General features: G+C 38.9%; 1 protein-coding gene across 1 annotated transcript in view; it reads right to left on the bottom strand.

The window, feature by feature from the left end:
* The window catches only part of HS6ST3 (heparan sulfate 6-O-sulfotransferase 3), a 272,743-nt gene that overhangs the window by 6,131 nt on the left and 243,802 nt on the right, over nt 1-22,810 (bottom strand). The gene's annotated exons all lie outside the window — the stretch shown is intronic.

Below are 22,810 nucleotides of genomic sequence, written 5' to 3'. Positions count from 1 at the left end.
TGCAAGTGCTAAAAATAACACCATGTGGAAGAATGGCATAAGCCACCTACTTAAGAAAAACCCTATTATTAAGTGGGTTGGAATGAAGATAATAAGAGACCAAAAATCCATTTATATGACTTAATTTTAGACAAGTGCTTGATTGAAATTAGTTATAATCGTATAGTACAAAAGCATTTGTTGGTGTAAGGATTATTATTATTCAATCTACCTGTCAAGAATACAAAAGAGACACCAAGATACATGATCTGAAATAGAGAAAATAACTATGGAGCTCACATTGTCAGTTCATCTTTTTGCTATTAAATTCAGTTTGTATGTCCTATTTATGGCAATCTGAAAGGGACTGCAATTAAATATGTATTAAGGAAACTATCAGATATTGAGGTTCTTTTACTGAGGGATGTTTTACTCAATAATAACTCACCTGAGTTATAAGGTGATATCATAAACACAAAGCAAAACTGAAATACTTATGATTTCTCTCAGCTAGAATAACCAGAAGAAGATTCATGACTAAAATTAACACATGATCTGGTACAAAAATAGGCTTGTGAGTTTGCGTGACTCATCTTACTGCAAACTATACATTAATAAATCATGAGCCCTAAGATTTCTTAAGAAAATTCTGATCTCAGTACTTTTTCTTCAGCCTGGAGAAGGATGAAGAGACTAAGCTGGAAACAGAGAAGGATGAAGGAAGTAAACAGGAAGCAAGCATGCTGAAGACAAGCTACCCTGTAAACAAACCAACATTTTGGAAGTGTCATCTCATACAAGAAATAACTCCAGTAAAATGAAAAATCTCAACATTTTTAACAACCTCCAAGACAATTAGTTTGCTTTTTCAGGTATCATCCACTTCCTGCCACTAAAGATTCACCATCTCCATGAACCTTAGGTTAATCATAAAAATATTTATTTCCCCACATACTGCTAAATATGCAGATATATTTCCCAGTGCAGGCAAAGTAAAGGGAAACAGGTCTGAATACTTCATTCTTATTCATTCTGAATTTTCAACCTACAGGACCTATAATATATTTTCCAAAATAAGGTTATGAGACTGAACTATGGACTATGTTCTGCTGCAGGGTAATTTCCTGAGCTACAATCTAATGCAAACACCGTTTCAATACTTATTTCACAGCAGAAGTTTTACAGGGGGAAGGATTTAAATTAGGGAGTGTCATGGATGTATTTTCACTATCACTTGCACTGGAAGCCAAGATTTCCGTCAGCATCTGATGACACTTTGAAGGATGATATTACCAGAATCATTTGGAGTCTGGAGTTTCTGACCACTGCCCACACATGCACAAATTGCCAAATTGCATGTCATCTGTTTTGGACCCCTTCAGTTACTTACACCGCCCCCATCAACAGGAAACCCAAGAATCACACAAACCTTCATAGACAGGTATTTCTAAAATCCCTCTTCTCCTGCAGAGCAGGAAGTACCAGAAATCCTCCTTTGTGCTCTGCAGGATTGTTCCACTATGAAAAACCAGTCACTGGCCACTTCAGGCACAACTTTCTCTCCTCAGATTGGATGCTTATCTCATCTAGGCTCTTCACTGCATGTATGAGAGCACATTAAGAACTACTTTCCATTTTATAGGGAAAAGAGGTGACACATTTCACAATGTGCAGACAAAACAGCCCAACTCTCAAACACCCATCAGCTCTGGGCATAACAAGCTGTTGTTGCAACATCCAGCAGGCACTGATAGGGTTATGACTAAAAATGGCTGAAAATCCAAGAGAACAGAGATGAAAAAATGGACAAAGACTCAGAGGCAGTTGCAAACATCTACGTCAACAAAGATTGGTTTAGTCCTTGTATTGCTGCTCTTCCTCTCTTCAGGTAATTTTGGTTGTTAACAAGTGGTAACAGACAGATTTAAAAGTTGCTCTTGACAGTTATTTATACCTCTAATAATAGTTCTGTCCTTCCTCACCCATCTCCAGCAGTCTCAGTCAGGTATGACTCAGAGCAACAACAATTAACAAAAATACCTCCTTTGCATCAATCATTTCCCTTTCATCCCTGGATATGTAAATGTGTTTGATGTGCAATAAACAGGAGTACAAAGCAAATGCATGGAAATGAGAACAGTGCAACTTTGGTTAACATCCGCAGCTTCCCTTCTGCATGCTGGGCCAGAAACCTTCGCCAGCCTGCTGCTGCTGCTCCTTGTGACTACCTAACTTCTGCAGCTGTGTTCACTGCCCAGATAAATCTGCTGCTGGTTTCTGCAGCTTCCAGGGAGTTGCCTTCTTGTGTTAACCACTGAATGGCTTTTTCATGTGGCAGACAACCTTTAACAGCAGCTTGACATATATTTTGTTTCTGAGGGGCTGAAAACTTACACTGCATTCACAGTTTACACCATTCTGATTAACCTTCTGGCTGTGACCCTCTGTCACCCTTTTAATCAATCTGTGGTTGGAAGACCATAAGATTTTTTCCACCTAATCCTGGACACTGTCCAAATGACACTGTTACATGCTACCCCTTGATGGGGGGATGCTACACTAAAGTTGTGCACAAAAGTTTCCTTTCAGGGAAAAGCGTGTCACGTCTCCAGAATAATGATACACATCAACACACTAATGCCATGGACATTTGTTTCAGTTAGAAAATTCTATAAATTTTAAAATTATTTTAGGAAATTGTTTTCAAATTGTTTTCAAATGTTGAAAACAATTTGAAAACATTGATGGAATAATTATAGAAGCATTTTGGAGGCCTCAGTGCCTCATATACAATTCAATCACACTGGGAGTAGCTGAGGAGTCAGCTCATAATAAAGACAAGAAGCAAGTTAAAAATATGAAACAGGATATGGCCTTTCTTCACTGTTCAGTAAAATAGCATAAAGTTAGCTAAACACTGAATATGCTTGAGCCACTCTGAATACAGATGTGCACTTGTTCTTACTGGTGTAAATGACCCTCTTGCATCACCCATGCTCACACAGACTTACGGCTATGTTGAATTCAATGGCTACCCACGGTGGTAAATACTGAGCAAAGAATTAAGTAATGACTTCTGTTACCCTGTTTGTCAAAGCAAATTCATCACAGACTTCTTGGCTTTATTTTTATAGACTCCCATCATCGATTGCTGAAACTACTGCCACAGATACCCTCAGTGCTTAAGGGCTAGCCAAAAAGAATATGCTGGTATGTCAGGGAGAAGATATTTTTCAGAAAATACTCCAAATTATTTAAAACCCATACAAGTTATAGCTATATAATATATTTATGTAATCAATATCTATGTCAACATGTGCATGCGTGTGCGTGTAAAGATTTACACTGAAATCTGGCCATAACCTGCTTTTGTCAATGACAGAAAAATGACAGTAAATGCATAGGTGTGAGTTTGCCAATGTATCTTGTGACTGTCTCTACAAACACAGACATGTAAGAACAGTTTAGATTTCATTTCAAACATCAGCCCACTAGCTGCAGTATTAGCTCCTCCTGAAAGGAAAGTTCATGCAGCTTCCCCAAATTAAGCAATCTCCTTTTGGGCATGATGTACTGAAACTAATGGATTATTGAAGTTGTCACTATGGGATAGATGATTTTTGGACAAGTGATGGTCACGGCAAGGGCCTGATGATTCATGCAAGGGCTCAAACAAACACCAGTGTCAAGTGTGGGCTGCACACTATTATTTACACTAGAATTATGAAGTACTTGGTAATTCCTAAGGCTCTAGTCCTACTTGCATGAAATCCAATCTCTTCATTAGCATTAGGCAAAGAAAACCTTTAATTAAAAGAACAGATAAAATGAGCTTCTAGTTATAACATAAGAACATGTATTCCTTCCACATTATAAGGTATTTTAATATAAATACTCTAATCTTACATTAATCCTTCAATAGTATTGCACTGGTTTAGAAATTAATTTCAGAGGAGCAGAGTCTGCTATAAGCAGAAGTGATACCAAACCAGGGCATTTTGCCTCTTCTATCACCATGGAACAGATGTCCCAGCTGAGGGAGATTTACTAAATACGTGAAGGATCACCGCACACTGAGAACAGAAACATCCTATAGGGCCTCCTGGGGAAGAAGGATGAATGGTGTCTTCATAAAAGGAGAACAGCATGCTCATGACAGCGGATGCATAGACAGAAGAATATTTGAGGTGGAGGAAAAGAGTCACCAGAGAATATTTTGGAAAACACTAGCAGATGGAAGAAAGAAAAACCCAAGTGACTGAAAAAATCCAGGCGTAGCATAAAACTATCCACCTTTTGCTTCTTCCTGGTAGAAAGGAAAATAAAAGCCCTGGTCAAGTTTATGTCCCAAGTGGAGATAATTTAGTTGCTCTAATTGTGGAAGTGAGTGTGCTCCTGAGGAAAGGTGTGAAATACCCACCAAAAGCCATCCTGTCAGCACACTTCTGCACACTTCCACAATGGAGCCTGTGGAAAGATGAAGGTTAAGTAGGATCAACATTATGTGAACAAAAGCTTTAGTTTTTGTTCCAAGTTTTATCCTGAAGCCCAAATTCTCACAGTCAGTAACAGAGTTAGCCCACAATCACTAACTTTTCTTTGGGCAAAGTATCGTCAATATGGGTAATAGTGAAAGGAAAAGGGTAAACAAATGAAACAAAGGTAAGTATAATGCAGCACACATACAATTAGGGAATAAGAACATGCAACAGGAATGACTGGGGAAGGCAAAAAGCAAAGAAACATTGTCAGGCTGATCTGAACTGGTCAAAGTCACCCTAATGTATCAGCACGAGGCTGGCAGCATTTCTGGGCAGAGTGTCTCTGCATCCATGGTGTGTTTAATTTACAGATAAGCTGCTCAAAATAACAAGAACAGACTGTAAACTTATCCAGAACAATGGCACGGTAACGAAAATCTATGAAACAGTGCATGAAATATATGCATGTCCATCTGTCTGCAGGAAACATCATACAGCTCAGCCACCAAGCCAGACAGATAAACCCTAGCTGTCCCACAAACTTCTGCAAAGAATAGCAGGAGCACATAGGCTTCTTAAGCTTAGTGTCTGTCACACGATGCTAGACACTATGATGGAATGGTTTTCTAAGAAATCCTTTACATAAGTTTGTGAGCTTAATACTATTATCTATCCTTTCAGGTTTTCATGGGTTTCTTTACAAGACTATTACTGAAAGAACAGCCACCAGCATTAAAAAGTGAAGGTTTATCTACTCTTACCACATGCATCACCTGCTCAGCATGTAGCAAAAGCACTTAATTAGCGGTTTTCTCAGAGGATCTGAGCACTCACCACTTCTGTATTTATGTGGGGTGATGAGCACTTCAATTAAAACAGTGGCTGTAATATTCTATAGGCACTCCACATTAAAGGAGAACTTAGCATAGTTAAATAAAAGAAAAATAAAAAAAGCCCAACTTTAATTTTGACATATAAAACTACATTTTAGATGTGTCTCATTATTCCATCTAGATTTTGTCCCATGGCTCTGAATCCAACTGGACTAAAAACTGGCCATTGTTTCCTATTTCTGAGTTGGCCACAAGTCTCTGTTGGTTAAACCTACCCTTTTCATTACCCCAGTGGCATAAAGAGCAGCTAAATCCAGATGACATACCTGCTCAGAGAAGGGACTGGATGCTACTTTCAGGGTAGGACACCTAATTGCAGTGGTCCACATATGAGCTATGCATCAAGGCAAGCTCTGAAACCAGCAGGGAACTGCTCAGCACAGGCAGTGATGTGTGTCTGGCCATGGCAGGGGCCACCTCTGGCATGATCTGCATCCCTTTAGAGGCTCCCTCTGCCTCACACCGTGTACCTTGGCCACAGAGGGAGCTTAATTGCTGACCTGGAGGTGTCTGTGTTGTACAGGTGTCTCTATCTGCAAGGTGAACCCTGCACTTGGAGCCAAAGGGTTCTTGCCTGAGGGGACGTATTCATAGAATGCAAAGTTCAGGCCAACATAAAAAACTAACCACTAACATAACATTTTGTAATGAAGGAGAAATAACCACAGAGAACCTCGATTTCACAACTCTTTGTACCTATAATGCATCTACCAGTCATGGTATAATGTCTCTTTCTAAACATGCTTATAGAGTTGGAGCATTCCCCAAAGCAAAGCAAAGTTTTTAAGCAAGTTCTGTATTGTTTCATACAAACCTCCAATCCAGCAGTTAGAAAAACAGTCCATTAGAACTTTGTTGTCCTTGCTGAAACATCAGTATATCAGTGTGACAGAGGGAGGGCTGGGAGTCTGGCAGCTGGGATTGTATTTCTGGTTCTGGTAAGAAAAGGCAGTCGCTTGGGAAGTAATTTGTGATGACACAGACTGTTACAGGCAAGAGAAATGTGGCGATTGGGCACTGGGAAGCACTTAAGAAATGGGAAATCTTATATTTCCTTGCATGTTAGGAGGAATACTCCCTGTCACTAACTTCAGTTTCTTTTACAGTAACTCACAGGTTTCATCACAAAACTCCCAACTTTTCTGTTTAGACATTGCAGGCCCTTTTTTCTTTAAAAATATCAGAATAAATTTTGTATCCATACCATCAGAAAAACCTCACGAAAGCTTTATAGCATTGGTTTTGGGTTCTTTTTTGCATTGTTGTTGATCAGAAGATTAGTGTCCTACACCTGATTAAAGAATGACAGATGACGAGTGCCTTTAGAGATCATTCACTCTTTGACATCAAACAACTTTTAACAGCAGTGATTTAGAGTAATTGAAGGATAGAAAAAAGGGAGTGAACCTTCGGCAATACAAATGCTACACATACAACATTAGGAATTTTTCCACCTAAAGAGTCCAATTTTCCTTGATGTAAAGCTAGAACAAGTTCAGTAATGGCATAGAGCTATGCAAAGATATGAAAAGAATGAGATATTAGGTAAGCTGTTTTAACATAGCACTGGTTCATAGATTCACATAATGCAGAAAAAAGGTTTGTTTCAAAATCCAGCACTACATCTGAACTGAAACAATGGTAAAAACTGTATTTGTGGAGATGCTATTTTTTTTATTTCTTAAATACTTCAGGAACAAAGACAACTGGCCTCAGACTATGCAAAATGACAATTTCTTTTTAAAATGTTGCCTGCTTTTATACTTAGGACATGTGATTTTGTACTTTTTTAAAGTAATGAATAATCATGACAATATTAATCACATTCCTGACATATCACATTGCCACAAGCCCTTCAAAATTATCAGTGAAAGTGTATCTTGGGACCTACTGCTGCAAAAGGATAGTGAGAGTGCTGAGAATTTTTTTCTTGGCATAGAACATAAGTTTGTGAGGATACAGACTTTAATGATGTATTTCAAAGGTATGTCTAAGACATTAGATGAAGATCAAACAGCCACCTTTCAGCACCTACAAAGAAGCCAGTGAGAAGATAAAGCAAGGCCTTTCACTCTTGTGCATGGTGGGATAGCTGAGGGACAATAGTCATAAACTGAAAAAGGTGAGAATAAAAGGAAAACAATTTTCATTATCAGAATAATTAAGCATTGGAAAGCTTTGTCAGTAGCATCTCTGCATCCTCCACCCTCTGAGATTTTGAAGATCCAACTGGACAGAGCTCTGAGCAGCCCCAACTATGGTCAGTGGTGGCCCTGCTCTGAGTAGGAGGTTGGACTTCTCCTGAAGACCCTTCCCACCCCTGGGGCTCTGGGATTCTGAATGACAGCAGAAAGTCTGCTGTCACCAAGTGTACAGTCCTGTCAGACAACACAGCAAGCATGAACCAGCTCAACAACTCCCTTGTTCTTTCCCGTCCACCTAGGAACAGTAGACTTTTAGTCTCTTTTAAAAGATTGTGGGTTTTTTAAAATAACATTTTAACTAGGTCTATAACACTCCAAACCAGCACAGCCTGAATTACTGAGCAGCTTCATGAATACTTATTTCAATGACATGTTATTCAATATAGAGTCTCCAGAAACTGGAGAGGATGGTGCAGCCACTACATGTCCCTAAAGAAATGAATTCTGTTCACAAGTATCAAGTCTGGACCTTGAGCAGCTCCTAGGCTAGTGAAATGATGTAGTTACCCATGATTTTAATCCCAGTATATTACAAAATGCACATGAATAGCATATGAATATGTGTGAGCCCTCTGAGCTAATATAGGCTTTTCCTGTGTGTTGCCTTCAGGATTTAGGCATACATTTTCCAACACAGAGCATAAGGTTGGGCATTTTACTCTACATTTAAACATGTAGGGAAGCTCAGCCTCACTGGCAGTGAAGAAAATAGTGAGTAATATGAGCAGATACGAAGAAAGTTTTTGATTTATTTAGGAAAAAACTCTCAGAGACATCACAGTGCCCTACCTACCCTGCCAGCACAGATAACAGCACTCAATTATCCCTTTCCTAACCGCTTATGAAATATACTTTTCATGCCATTGCTTCTACTGAAAATATCTTGTGAAGGTTGCTTCTTACAGTTAGGAACACAAGTCTTATTCCCAGACAAAACCTGGTCTTGGTCTACTTAGATCCAGTTGTTCTTGAGTTAACACAGCAAATACATAAAGGAGATTTATAAATGTAACATCAGAGAAGGAGAAATAGCACTTAAACTGAAGATCAGAGAGCAATCACACCTCTCAACTTTCAATTTACAAAGCTGAACTACTTTTTATTGTCTCCTCTGATCAGAACAGTTGTAAGTGACCAAACTGCAGTCCCCAAAACCCTTGGGTCATGCTTAGATCCTTTTACTGAGTTTTCTAACATCTCAGCTTTTCATGCTAGCTTTTGATAGGGAGCTTACAAAAGTAAGGAGCTCCTGAGATTTGTTCCAGGTTTTGTTCATCATAGTAGTCCTTTCCTGGCATTTGAACTTGCACACTTCAAAATTCACTATACATGGCTAGAATTGAGCAAATTTCACACAAGCCTTTAGAGATGTCTTGTACAATAAACATTTCTTACCTCCACTGGTAACATATTCTCTGATACACCCTCACACTGTATTTTGGGTTTTTTTGTGAGGCCACATGACTCTGGGAACTCATACTCACTGTGTCACTGGCTCAGATGGTCCCTGCCCATGGCAGGGGGGAACCTGATGGTCTTTTAGGTCCCTTCCAACCCAAACCATTCTGTGATTCTATGCATATGAAGACTCCCTATTTTGGCTGGTAAGCACTCAGTTGATAGAGGACAGCTGTTTCTGCCAGCTTCAGATGCATGAACCATGCACTTTGCACTACCAAACTGCATTTCCTCTATTTTTTTTTTTTTTAACTCCTCAATGTCATTAAGCAAATCCCATTAATATACTTAAGCTTTTTTGTTTCCATTACATTAATGGAAACATGAAATAGGGTCAGAGTTAAGACTAGCCTTGTGGAAATTCACGGATAACTTTAAGTTCCTCTTTCAGCACATCCTGTTTTGCTACCAGCTTTTTGTTCACCAGAAAATTCTTATGCTCAGCCTCATGCTTTCTGCCTTGTATAATATACTTTGCACATGCTGATATATAAAATATTTTATTGAAGGTAAATTTCCATTCTGCTATCAGAGATAGATGCTGGATTTACATGTCACATCCCAGAGGCTGGTGGGCCCAGCTTTGGTGCATGTGAGAATACAGAGGTTGGTTAAAGATGGGGAAATGACAATTTGTTTCAGAGCGAAGTAGTCTGGAATAGAAATGGATAGATGAGGTGATTTGATGGAAAAACAAGCTTGATACAAATTGTAAATCATTTCTTGATGAGACACAAATCCAACAAATTTTCCTCCAGTGATTTTTGTTCTTTGCCTAAATTATATCAAGCTCAGTTGTTCTAAGTATTCCTTAAATTGCTGAAGGGAGTAAAGTAGCAAGAACCTGGCTGAAAGAAATACAAATGCAAAATGCAATAATAATTCAAACAATGAGAATTGCATTGTTCTATCAATCACACACATAAAACAACCCTTGTACCTCTTAAGAAACAGGGTGTGAGCACATGCAGGAGGAAATATCATTCAAAAGCAATAGATGTCTTACAAGATTCTTGAAAAATATGCAAGGCGTTTGTGCTGGGGAGAATAAGAAATCTTTTGTGGTGAGGACTGGCAAAGAAGGGATCCATTGCTCACATCACCTCCATTCTACCTGGTCACTATTGTGCACAGGTGGTTACTGTGTCTCAAAAGAACTGTGTAAATCTGAGGTACACTCTTTAATCAAAATTGGTTTTTTTTTCTCTGCATTTGCCAGGCCACTGCACAGAAGGGAACATGAAATAAGGGTGCATTTGCACTGCTGTCCTACCCACCTCCTGCCTGAGCTGCCTCTAGCCCCAGCCTGGGGAGGGAGCTCTGAGCTTGCCTTTCTCGAGAAGATGTTACAGGTACAGGGGAAACGAGCCAAGGGGATGGCCCACAGCAGGAAGTGGCAGCAGAAAACAAGAACTGGCCAGGGAAAAGGAAGGTGATGACAAACAGGGGCCAAGAGAAGAGCAAACTTGAAGAGAGTGTTGCACAAGGGACCTGCAGTTTGAGCTTGTTTTGCCAATATAGCCTTAAAGGGTTACAGAAACCTCTTTGGGAAGAGACTTTCCAGAAGAAGTCTGATACCTATAGGCACAGATAACAGCTTAGCATAACAGAATTCATAAAATATCCCTTATGCACACAGGACAAACCATAAAACCCTCCTCACAATCAGGTCGCAGAGTCTCAGCAGCTGCCAAAAAGGAAATCCCTGTTTCAGGGGGATTCTCATGGCGTCACTGCCTGGGTGACCAAGCACTCCTCCAGCTCCAGAGGAGAAAGGTGGGGACACAGAGCTCCTCCCTATCCAATAACTTAAACAACATAAGGCTTTTCATAATGGTTCTAAAGGAAAAAACAAATCCCTGCATACTTTCATGCAGAATTATGAGAGACCTGTTATTAAAAGGGTCCTGGCTGCCTGCAGGAATACACTTGGTTGGTAAAATTCTGTTTCAAAGAGCCCCTGAAAGAACAAATCAAATGTAGCCAGATCCTTAAATCTTCTGACATTTACATTTCTTCAGTCAGATTTTGTTAGGTCTAAAACCAAGCAAAATTAGTTATGTTAAATGCAACTACAATGTTTATTTTCATCCTCTTCCTGTTTTTTGAAGGAGCTGTTGCTATCCCATTTTATTCTCTGGCTAGGTAACACTTGCAGCACCAGCATCACCAGTGTTCCTTTGTAACTGGCTTCACTGGAAACCAGTTTGCGTCACAAGTGTAACAAGGCTCCCTCCCCAGCTGAGCTTTCTCTGATTTCCAACTAAGAGCTCAGTTGCAGGCACTCTTTTCCAAGCCTGGGATGCTCAGATAAAAGTTCCGTGGGATTTTTCACTGCAATGCATTTTGAATCAGTACAGTAATTCTGCTCAATTAATAAAGTAATTGACAATAAAAAGGGCTCAGTAATTGAAATCTCTTTGAAAGCACACTAATTTATTCTCTCTAAACTTTGCCTTGAATCTTTATTAATTCTGACGTCAAGCAAAATGACCATAAATTATAAATGATCATCACAAAATCCAGGCGTCACAATCATTTTCTTGTCCTACATGCTGAGTTTTTAAAGCCTCCCATAAGGTAAACAACATGACAGCATACATATAAAATAATTTCAGGTTTTTACTAATGAATACCTTATAAGAGAAGTGTTCCCTATTTGTACATTGAAATAATTCACAAAACTTAGGGAAATTACCCAGCTGTAAAACCAAAATGCTATTTTTTTCCTCCTAAAATTCCTCTTTTTGTAATGTGACTGCATGATTTTACCTGTACGCCAGTGAACAAGAAGATGATGGAGTATTTCAGTAGAACATGACAGACTACTGACTTTCCATTTTACACTGAATTTTGTTTTTTACTAAAATGTTTCATAGCGTCTGAGCAAACCCAGAAATATCTGGTATGAATATATAACTCCAAGAAAACCTAGAAATGTTTGGTATTAATAATATAACTCAAATATAAGCACGAGTGCCATTTTCCTTCTTCATTGATCATTATAATAGCTATCTTTGTACATATTTAAACATATATGCACACACATACATAAAAGCTCCACAAGGGGGCCCTCTAATCTTCCCCAAATCTTCGCAAAAGCCTAAGTCGCTTTCCAAAAATTGATGTCATAAAGCTTTTGTCTACAGATACTATGGTATCTTAGGAAAAAAGCTTTTTACCAACTAGAAGTGACTTTGTGATAGAACTTCATAAAAAAAAAACACCTGTACTTTGAAATGGAATCACTCCTTATGCACAATTCCCACTATATACTTGGCATGCAAAGAGCTTTCATCAAGCTTTTCCAAGTTTACTACTTGCAGTGCCCAGCCAGAATGAGACCTTTTACACACACACAGACACAGAGCCAGCTCACGCTGCCATGGTGAGGCAGCCTCCAGGATGCAGCCTGGTTCTGTGTTATATTGTAATTTGTAGGCAAAGCCCAAAGTGAGCAAACATGAGTGATTTCAGCCCTGTAACAATGCATCCTGTAGGCACCACAGTTAAGGTACAAATGGCATTAAAGTTATTTGCACTGTCCTCTCAACTCCCTGCAGATATGAAAAACAAATCTTGTTTGTCATACCTTGTTATCTGCTTTAATATTCTGAATGTCTTACAGACACAGCATTATAAGTTCTCATCTTCTTAACTCAGCTGTAGCTCTGTGATGTTTTTGTTATTTACCATACATTTGACCTTGGAATACCTAGAAGAAATGGAGCCATCTCTTTCTTCTGACCTCAAATTTTAATTAATCAGGCTTAGTTACACATGCCAGGCTGTGAACTGCACTGTACCATCAGTTGTGGATGTTATGCTCTGAGAAAGAAGCTAGTAAGATTAAATAAAGAATTCTAGGTTTCTAAACAACTTTTATGAAGGATTCTTTACCTTTCAGGAAAGCTAGATAGAGATTATATTAATTCAGTCCTGCAAATACAGCACAAACCCACCAATCTGATAACTCAGTCAAATAAATCTCTGCATCTTGATCTGCAGCACAAACTTTAAGCAAAGTTTCCATGATTTCTCAGTGATAGTGCTGTATGATACCATCATGTTTAACCTATGCACATGACAGAGTTCAGGCTGCTCCAAAACTTGTGCATTCACATAAAATAAAACATCCAAGAACCTGATGGGTCTCCATAAGAATACTGGTTCAAGTAAGTCATCATGGACACCTGTGGCTCTATAACTTTCCTCTGAAATGGACAAATCCTAATCAATGAAGCACATCTGTACAGTGGCAAAAAAGCACTACCCAGTCCCTTCAGGCCATGAACTGACTACTTGAAGCATGACATTTGATTAGCCTTATTATCTCAACTCATTTATACATAAATGTTTTCAGGGGCCATGAAGCCATCCAGCCTTTATTAAAATCTAGCCACATTCTCTGAACTGATGTTCCCTTCTCTTCCTTCTTCCTTTTTGTCTGTAAAAACAAGGAGAAATGTCTTTTTAATTTTTTTTTTAAACTATGGATTATCATCTTTGCAATTTTATTATTGTCAAATAACCTTCTCCTCATACATAAGTGCAGCAGGCTGTTGCTATACATGCTCACATATGCAAATAGGTCAGGCTTTCCAGTCTTTCCCCACAGAGATATTTGACATTGAGACTCAACATGATCTAGCATCTTTCCAAACTAAAGGCCAGGGGAATCGTGTGTGGGACTTCATTTCCAAAACTATTTCTCATGGAAATTAATGAACATCTGTGCAGATGCTGAATGTGAATTCAGGCAGCAGACAAAGCCTATCTGAAACTGAACTTAATGTCTAGAAATACCTAATGGTAAGCATGTTTCTCTTTTGATTTCTTCCTTTCTTTGAAGAGTCAGAGTGCTCTTCAGGTCACAAACTTTTCTTGCTCTAAAAGGAGTGGGATGATGAAAGGGTTATGAAAGCTATTTCAGCATAAACAAGGAGCAAAGTTGCTGATGTGTATCCTAAGTAACACAAAGCTTGAACATGAAACATTCATTAGGATTTCTTTAAAGACTCTGTAAATTGCTCTCTGTTTCATATGGAGTACTAATGGCAATACAAGTATAGAAGCAATGCAAACAGAAAAGCAAAATTCAGGTTAGATATTAGATATCATCATGAATATTTTTCTACAGTTTTAATGACTTCAATATTTCTGTCTTTTATCTAATAGAGATTAAATAGTCTGGGTCAATCTTTTTTGTGATACATATATTGAATATTACATAATTTAACATCAATTAACACCTGTGAATTTAAAAAAGAAATCCCATCAGAGTTGAGTAACTGAAGAGATGCTACCTTCCTAGAAAAAGTAGCTAAATAAGAGAAAAGGTTGCAAACTAAACTGGTTTTGGCTTTTTGTTTTTTTTTTTTTTTTGTTGTGTTTTTTTTTTCTTGCTTTGAAGATGTTCCTTTCCAATGGGTTTTCTCTAAAGCAACATTTTTGTTTATAATTGTATAATTTTTAATATATGGCAAAACTATAAATCCCAGTAGTCTTACCAAGTGCTGTTTAGCACTTGTATCCTTGCTCTCCCTCTGGGAATAGAAGCCACTGTATGTTCAGGCTAAAGAACAGCCCCACCTGAATGAAAAGCAAGTTTGCATGCACATAGACCTTTATTCATGGCACTTTAATTTGCTCCATGGCCTTAATAAATACACAGAATAAGTATTCTCATACAAACTCTTCAGATTTTTTTTCATGTTGTTTCCAGTTACATTGCTTTTACTACAAGGACCAATAATTAGTACAGGCATCATCAAAAGCCCACACTTCCTAGCTTCTCTTTGTTGCTCTTCATTTTCCCTCATTATTTGTGTCCTCACACAGCAGCAGCATAACTTTATGCCTGATGGAGCTGCAGAGGAAACAGAGCATTTCCATGTACCACAGACTGTTGGGCTGATACAGAGGAAATTCAGCTTTGTCCTAGCTAAGATAAGTTTAAGCCCATTTGCTCCTGCACCAAGTTTCTCTATGCAGGGAGCTGGCTGCAGGGCAAATTTGAGTGGGAGTGGGATGGTGTCACTCAAAGCCCCTGTCAGCCACAGAGCTGTGGTGCCACTTGTCGGGGTGGCACAGGGGCTGTGCAGCTGGCTCAGGAGGGCAAGCTGAAAGCTGGAGCATGGGGGACAGATCTCACCTGGAAGTGTGTTAGTTTAGGTGTGTGGCTGGTTCTCCACAGATCATTTTCACAGTGCTGCCCTCATTTGTGCCCTTCCTCTACAAGCTAATTTTTTAAATTGAGATTTTAAAGTTTTAGCTCTTTGAAACTGGAACCGCCTCATTTTTGCATCACAGGCACACAGACTCTCTGAGGGCTCAGTTTAGATCCCTGTGCATTGAGTATATTACTGTTAGTTCAGGCTTCCTTAACAAACCTGAGAGCCAAAAATTATTTTGAAAAGCTTGGTATGCAGTCCTCTCCCTTCTGCAGGTTTACCCCTGTTATTTAGAGTTAACATTTTGGCATAACTCTATCATTCAGCATATGGCAAGTGGCATCAGTGTAACTTTCAATGCCAGATATCCTAAGGCAGTTATGCAATACTATAGTATAAAATACTATAGTATTGCAATTTGGATTTTGTTATTTTAACCTAGCCTGGACTTAGCTTTGCTTCCTAAAAAGGCTTTAAGGCAATAATGTTCTACAACAACAGATGAATTAAAAGTATCATATTAAAAAGGTGTTGAAGAAGCGACTTGACATGGCAGATAAACCCACCAACAACTATTAAATACAGAGAAATCTTCAATAAGCAAAAATTTCTCAAGCCTTGAATTTTTTAACCAGGGGAGTATATTGAGGGGTATCATCGTTACATGCTTGCCTTGTTCTTGTCCTCCTTGGACTCTCCAGTTTTGGAGGCAAGGTGTTAGGTTAGCTGGACCCTTGGTCTGACTCAGCTTAGCCATCTCTGTGCTACTTCAAGCCACCTACACAATGGTACTTTTTCCCCCTGACATTGATGAGAGAAGTATCTCATGTTGATGAGTTAAGTCAAAGAAAAAAAAAAAGAAAAATTTAAAAAATCTGTACTGTTTTAGTCATATGCATAAGGAAGAATCTGGATGTCATGCTTGCCATAGAAAATGTTCTCTCACCTTCAATAAGAAATCTGTTTTCTGTTTTCTTAAAAATGGATGTGGGTGTTACAAATGGCAGTTTTTTACCATTTTTAAAAATGAATGCTTTCCATTCATTTAAGAAGAGACTATCAGAAAATATATTATTACCAAGGGTTGGTAGGAGGCAACATCAAACAGCATGTCATCTCTGAAAGAAATGAACCATGGCAACAGACTGAATGCAGGAACCGACCGCTGAGGTTCAGCACAGAGGACAGGAGCATCCCATCAGGGACACGGCACAGAATGGCAGCTGAGATCTTCAGGTAGGCTGAGAAATGGCTCAGCCCCTCCTGACTACTCCACCACTGCTCCATTCCAGGTCTGTGTGTGTCTGTGTGACCTGGCACTGCAAATATGACCCATGGCAAACCCAGGCAGCATGAATTAGCTAAAGCACATACCAGGCTCCATTGCTTTTATGTGCTCATGTGTGGTATCTGATGGACACAGGCAGATGCAGAACAAACCAGCCTGCTTTGGCACAAAGCAATTAACCAATTTGCTGACTCCTTCTGAACAGCTTGAATTGGCACGGTGGTTTTATGTCAGAGGAGCAATTTGCATCATTGTTCAAGGCTGCTTTTGAGCATGTACTAGGATATCTAAAGCCAGTTCGACTGTATGGTCAAAGCAAAAAAAAAATTGTGGCCTTAGTATCTAACTTGTTACAGCCATACAGGAGTTACTCCAGATTTATGAGTGTGCAAACACACCAGGATGATCTGCTTCGTTTTGCTGCCCTGGACAATTCTGTGTCTGTCCCAACTTACTGAACCTCTGCAAGTCTTTCCAGGTAGTACACGTTTCTTTGTGTCAGTCTGCTAGAACTATACGAATGAAAGTAAATGACACAACTAAAATATTAAATTCCTTAAATGTTGAATATCACACATAAAATTCAAGGAGTACAACATATTTAATTGCAAAAGCGTATCAATTCCACGAGAAATGTATAAAAGCCTCCGTTACAAGGTGAAATATTGCCCAGGCAGTTGGAAAATGGAAAAGAATATTATTTGTGCAGCTTTTATTTTGCCACTATAACACCCTACTTATTTGCAATAAAAATTATTATTTTTCCATAGAACTCCCGCTTTGTTCAGTGCACTGAACAGGCAGTGCTCAGTGAGATGCTTGTTCAATATTTCTTTTTATCGTCATGTGAAAGCCCATAATTCAGTATTTTATTTACAGCAGATTGCACAGACTCTGCTCAGGCACAGAATATCACATCTCCTCATTGCTTTTACTATCACAATCATCCTTGTACCATGCTGTACTTAATTTATTTTTGATTAGTATTTTCTACAACTCCTATTACATATCCTTACACTTTTGTACACCAAATTTTTATTTCTTTTGGATCAAAAAGAAAGATAACCAAAGACTGGGACAAATTCCTTTTTTGAAGAGACAGGAAGTACACAGGTTAAATGATCTCATGAGAATGGGAAAGACAAGCTTGAGTCTCTTAGGCAATAGAAGCAAATGAAGAAATATCCCTCAGTTCCTACACACCACGACCAGCTTTTGTCAAAAGCAGACCCAACTGTTGTTTGATGTGACACTCACATCTGCAGGTACAAGGATCCTGAAGGAAGGTGTTTCCCACTTGTGCTCCCCAAGAAGGATCCATGGGGCTTCTCAGACTCCCCAGAGCAGGCAACAGTAATGCACATGCAGAGACTCCTCAGACATCTTACAAATCACAGCTGTGGCTTTCAGTGACAGAATCAAGCAAGGAGCAAGGTTTCATGTTTGAGATTCACAGATTTGGTACTCACTCCTTATGGCTTGGGGTCTCAGATGACTTCATTAATACCAACAACTTTGTAAATCAGACCACGCCTTTTCTGTTTCATCTGGAATTCTGAACTGGAACAACACTTCAAAATATCAGCATCTTGAATATTTAATAATTTGTCTACCTTAGAGTCTTGTTGTGTGCACCTATTTCAAGTGTGCATAGCCCAGGACAATGAATAGGTTGTTGCTTTGAAAACCATTACTACTAAACATTCAACTTCCAATAGAGCTTCAATGCAACAGATAATTCAACAGATATTTTGTTGATATTTTATGGACATTTTGCAGGGGTTATCCATAGACTAAGGGAATGATATCTCGTTATTATATCAAAGGATGGGAAGGAGTGGATGGTGAGCAATGAAGTTATGTTGAGTAGTGTGGTACCTGGGTATGATGAAAATTGTATGGAATAATGGGTGGAATGTGCTGGTTTCAGCTTGGTGGAGTTAATTTTTTGTATGGTGGCTGCTATGGACTGTGTTTTGGATTTTTGCTGAACACAGAGTTGATAATATAAAGATGTTTTTGTTATTGCTGAGCAGGGCACACACAGAGCCAAGGCCTTTTCTGGTTTTCATAGTGCCACGCTGGTGAGGAAGCTAGGGATGCATGTGAGGCTGGGAGGAGACACAGCTGGGACAGGTGACCCCAACCAATCAAAGGGATACTCCAGACCATAGAACATCATGATGGGGATGTAAAGTGGGGGAAGGAGGAAGGAAAAGGTGTTTGGAGGATGGTATTTTGTCTTCCCAAGTCCCCATTATGTATGGCATGATAGGGCCCTGCTCTCCTGGGATGGCTGAACACCTGTCTGCCCTTGGCAAGCAGTGAATTGATTCCTTGTTTTGTTTTGCTTGTGTGCATGGCTTCTGCTTTCCCTGTTTACCTTTATCTCAACCCATTAGTTCTCTTGCTTCTACCTTTCTGATTTTCTCCCCAAGCCCTGTGGTGGGTAAGTGAGTAAACAGCTGCATGGGGCCTGGTTGATAGCTGGGGTTAAATCATGACACTGTCTCACTTTTTATTTGGAAATGGCTGTCTCATATTCTTCATGGCGTCTTTCAGGCAGTACAAATCTTAATGAGAAAATGACTGACATTAATAAGGCACTAATGTGTTTTCATAGCCACCACTTAGTGGAAGATGCTTAGAATAACTAAGACACAGATAATGGACAATTAACAGAAAGATGATTTGGTTTTGTCCGCCTATTTCTCATGAAGAAATATATTCCTGAATGCAAAAACTATATTCAAATAGTTGATAAAGAAAAAAATATCTAATAGACAAGGAATATTTGAAGCACCCATAAATAATACAAAGTTTTCTTTTTTTTAATCCAGAGGACATATGGATGAAATAGGCATTGTCAGTCAGCCAACAAGTAACATTAATATCCTTTAAAAACATACTTCTAGGCTACACAGAAAACTTCATTTTAAATTCAGCCTAGCACTTTGTACTCATTAATGGGCACAACTTCACAGGCAAAGTTACTTGAAGACAAAAATAACAGCTCAGTAAGATGGGGATCAGTTGGCCATCTTGTCACCATTACCACCTTGTACGAAGTTAAAGGCGTGTCTGTGCACTTTGCTGAGCAAGGACAGCCTTTAACTGCCTTGCTGAACCAGGACATCAATTATTTGTGGACATTAAAAAAGGTATTATCAAATTCATTATGTAGTGAGACAGTTGTTAGCACAGTAAATTAGCTGGATGATAGGTGGACTATACATGCTCGGAATTAAAGCAATCGCGGTGTTATTTTCTCTGACAAGAGTTTATGCACTCAAAGAGCAAGTAAATGATGCAAATATGAGCAAACAAACAATTGTCATAGTAATCTCTCCATTCTAGAGATATTTTGCATTCATCTGAGTTTGAAAACTGACTGCTTTAGGCCTCAAAAATCTGTAAGAAGGAGACATTATCCCTCACAGGAGCAAAGAAACAAAGGTTACAGGAAACCTACTTTGTCTGTCCAAACACTTGCAAGAGCCCAGGCTGAAATGCAGAGGTGTCAGGATGGGTAACCCCAGTGAGGCACTGTGTCCCTGACTCATCAAGAGCATCTATGCAAAGGTAAACCAGAAGAGGGCAAGCCAGTGTCCCTTTAAAAAGACAGACTTATTCAGTTTAATTTTTCAGATAAAATTAATATTTTTGACCTTGTGACTCTCCTGAATACAGTATCAATTATTATAAACAAGATGATATCTGATATTTTAATTCTTATTTTTCAATGACTGGAGAGATATTTTTCTTTTTTTTTTTTCCAGGCAGTGAAATTTTTGGAGATTCTTTGGATACAATGGTCTTCTAGTCTTTGAAGTCTGTAGGATACTACTGAACTCTTGAAATTCTTTTTCTTCCTTGAACTACAGTAAATTGAAATATAGATTTTTGTGCGACCTCTTCTGAGATCTACAGACTTTGTTGGTCAAAGTTCCTCTCACTTTCCTAGTTCTGAGCTCAGAATACCATGCCTGTGCTTTGCTGTGAACCACTGAAATAACTGTAAATGGTTTTTGCTTTAAATGTCCTTGCTCTGGAATCTTGTGAATGCACTCTGCCAGTGCACTATGGAGTAGCACAGATCTCCATGGTTTGAGAACAGCTGTGTCCAGTCTTCCTTACTCTTTTGACATTTAAATTTAATTTAATTATGTGGATAAAAAGCTTTCTCTGGGGAGCCTGGCACTGGGAAGAGAAAACAGGCACCATACATTCAATCACTGATATTCTTAATCTCTTATCTCTAAAATGTCAGCCTCCCCTATTTCTAATCTATATTGCAGGATGAAAATGGTTAGTGCAAACACATTCAAAGCATCCTCAATTTAACTATAGCCTTTTGACTTGTGTTGACACCTACTCCTTCTCACAGGACTTTTAGGGTAAGACCTACTCGGCCTGCTGTCTGTCACTGTGAAATTCTGAGTCTCAGGCAGTTCATCTACAGTAAGCAGAGAAAGGCAGGTACTTTCAGAGATAATTTATCCCCTCCTAAGACAGCTGTCTTCAAGACATGGAATGAATTTGTCTCTGAAGGTGTGTTCCAGTTGAGCTCTACACAGTTATATTCACTTTTGCTGGCAACCCCCTGCCACACCACCATCACAATTCTTGATGTCAGTGAGCTCAGATCAAATGCAACTCAGTGACTGGCAGTGAGCACATGGAATGATGCCTGAACTTAGCAGATACTTCTTCCTTTACAGCAATTGGTGAACAACATGGCAACCAGTCATAGTCTTTGATGGCCAGCTGGAAAGATATTTTCCCCAGGTAACATACGTTATATTGCTGGAAAAATTACTCAGTTGCATCACTTCTTTTATGATGTCTCTCTGAGTGCTACTTGTGGTGATTCATTGTTGGATTGAGCTCCCCAGCTTTGTAAGTGTGGCTGCACAGCAGTCCATTGAGCCATTGGTTTATTGCCTTATCATTCAAAATAAATGACAGCCCAATTAATTTTTCAAACTTTTGTTTCAGAGCTTTTGCCAAGACCTGCTCATGGCTGTCAGTTGGCAGAGGACGTTACGTTGCTGTTTGGCATGTGCTTGGTAGGTGTGGAGTTACTCAGATCCTTCTGCTTCCAATAAGGACAAATAACACTGAGGGGTTCCCTTGAGAATTGCAGGAATGGGTTGCCTGGGCTTAAGGCTTGGTGAGAGATAGCAATTTTGTCCATAAATTGTAAGCTCAGACACCATGAGTCTTATAAACAGGATGGAAATCAGGCTTTTAAATGGGTGTCTAAGATCCCAGTAGAAGGTGACTGGCTTCTTGCACGGTGGATAATTGCAGAGATTTCAGTCACTGCAGTTCAGGTATTAAAGGACTGCAATAAATTACACAAATTACTGTAAAATCCAATATTGCCCCATAAAATCATGCAAAAAATGCTAACATTTCTCAGTTGCTGACATGGTTATACAAACTAGTAATTAAACAATAGGGAAAAAATAGAAATTAACATCAAGTCTGGAAATACTGCAAGAAGGTATTGATAACGAGTGCTATTTTGATCACTATTATTGGATACACTGTTATCTAGTATAATATACGATGATTAAATGCTTTAAGAGAAAAGCTAGCAAATGGACTAATTATGACAATGACTGTAATTTGGAAGATACTAGTTAACTTCATGAAAACAATATAAAGATACTTGAAAGAATTTAGTAAAAAAATGTATAGAAATGCATGCAGAAAAATATTTTCTGAAACAAGTATTTTATGGAGCAGAAAAATTTTAGGCCTTAAAAATATCCGTGTTGGATAGGGCCCTTAGCAACCTGACCTAGTGCATGGTATCCCTGCTCATGGAAGCAAGGCTGAAATTATATCTTTAGAGGAATCCTTGCAACTCAAACCATTCCATGATGATTCTATGAATATGGAATAATACGAGAAGTGCTTTTTACATTTATATTTTGGCAAAAAATGGGAAATTTGTCACTCCACACCCAGAAATATCCCATTGGATATTATGTGCTATGCTGACTTAAGCATATTAATGTCTCAATTAATTACATTTTGGGATAAGAAAAAATACCAAAAAAATTGAGGGTAAGGCAGTTTTGATAGGACAAGAATAAATATCTGGGCTACCTTAACTCTTGCTTCTTGAGTTTTGAAGACAATGAAATTCAGCTACTGCAGTTTTCTCTGGACCATGTCCAGTTGGGTTTTGAATGAGTGTCTCTGCAGATGGAGACTCCACAACCTCCCTGGGCAGCCTGCACCTGTGCTCAGTCACTCTCAAAGTGAAAAAGTGTTTCCTGATGTTAAGGAAACACCTCCTGTGTTTCAGTTTGTGCCCATT

The sequence above is a fragment of the Taeniopygia guttata genome, chromosome 1, assembly GCF_048771995.1.
Source record: "Taeniopygia guttata chromosome 1, bTaeGut7.mat, whole genome shotgun sequence".
In the NCBI taxonomy this organism is placed as follows: Eukaryota; Metazoa; Chordata; class Aves; order Passeriformes; family Estrildidae; genus Taeniopygia; species Taeniopygia guttata.
Note: the sequence above shows the minus strand (reverse complement) of the source record. Positions and strands in the feature narration are given on the sequence as shown.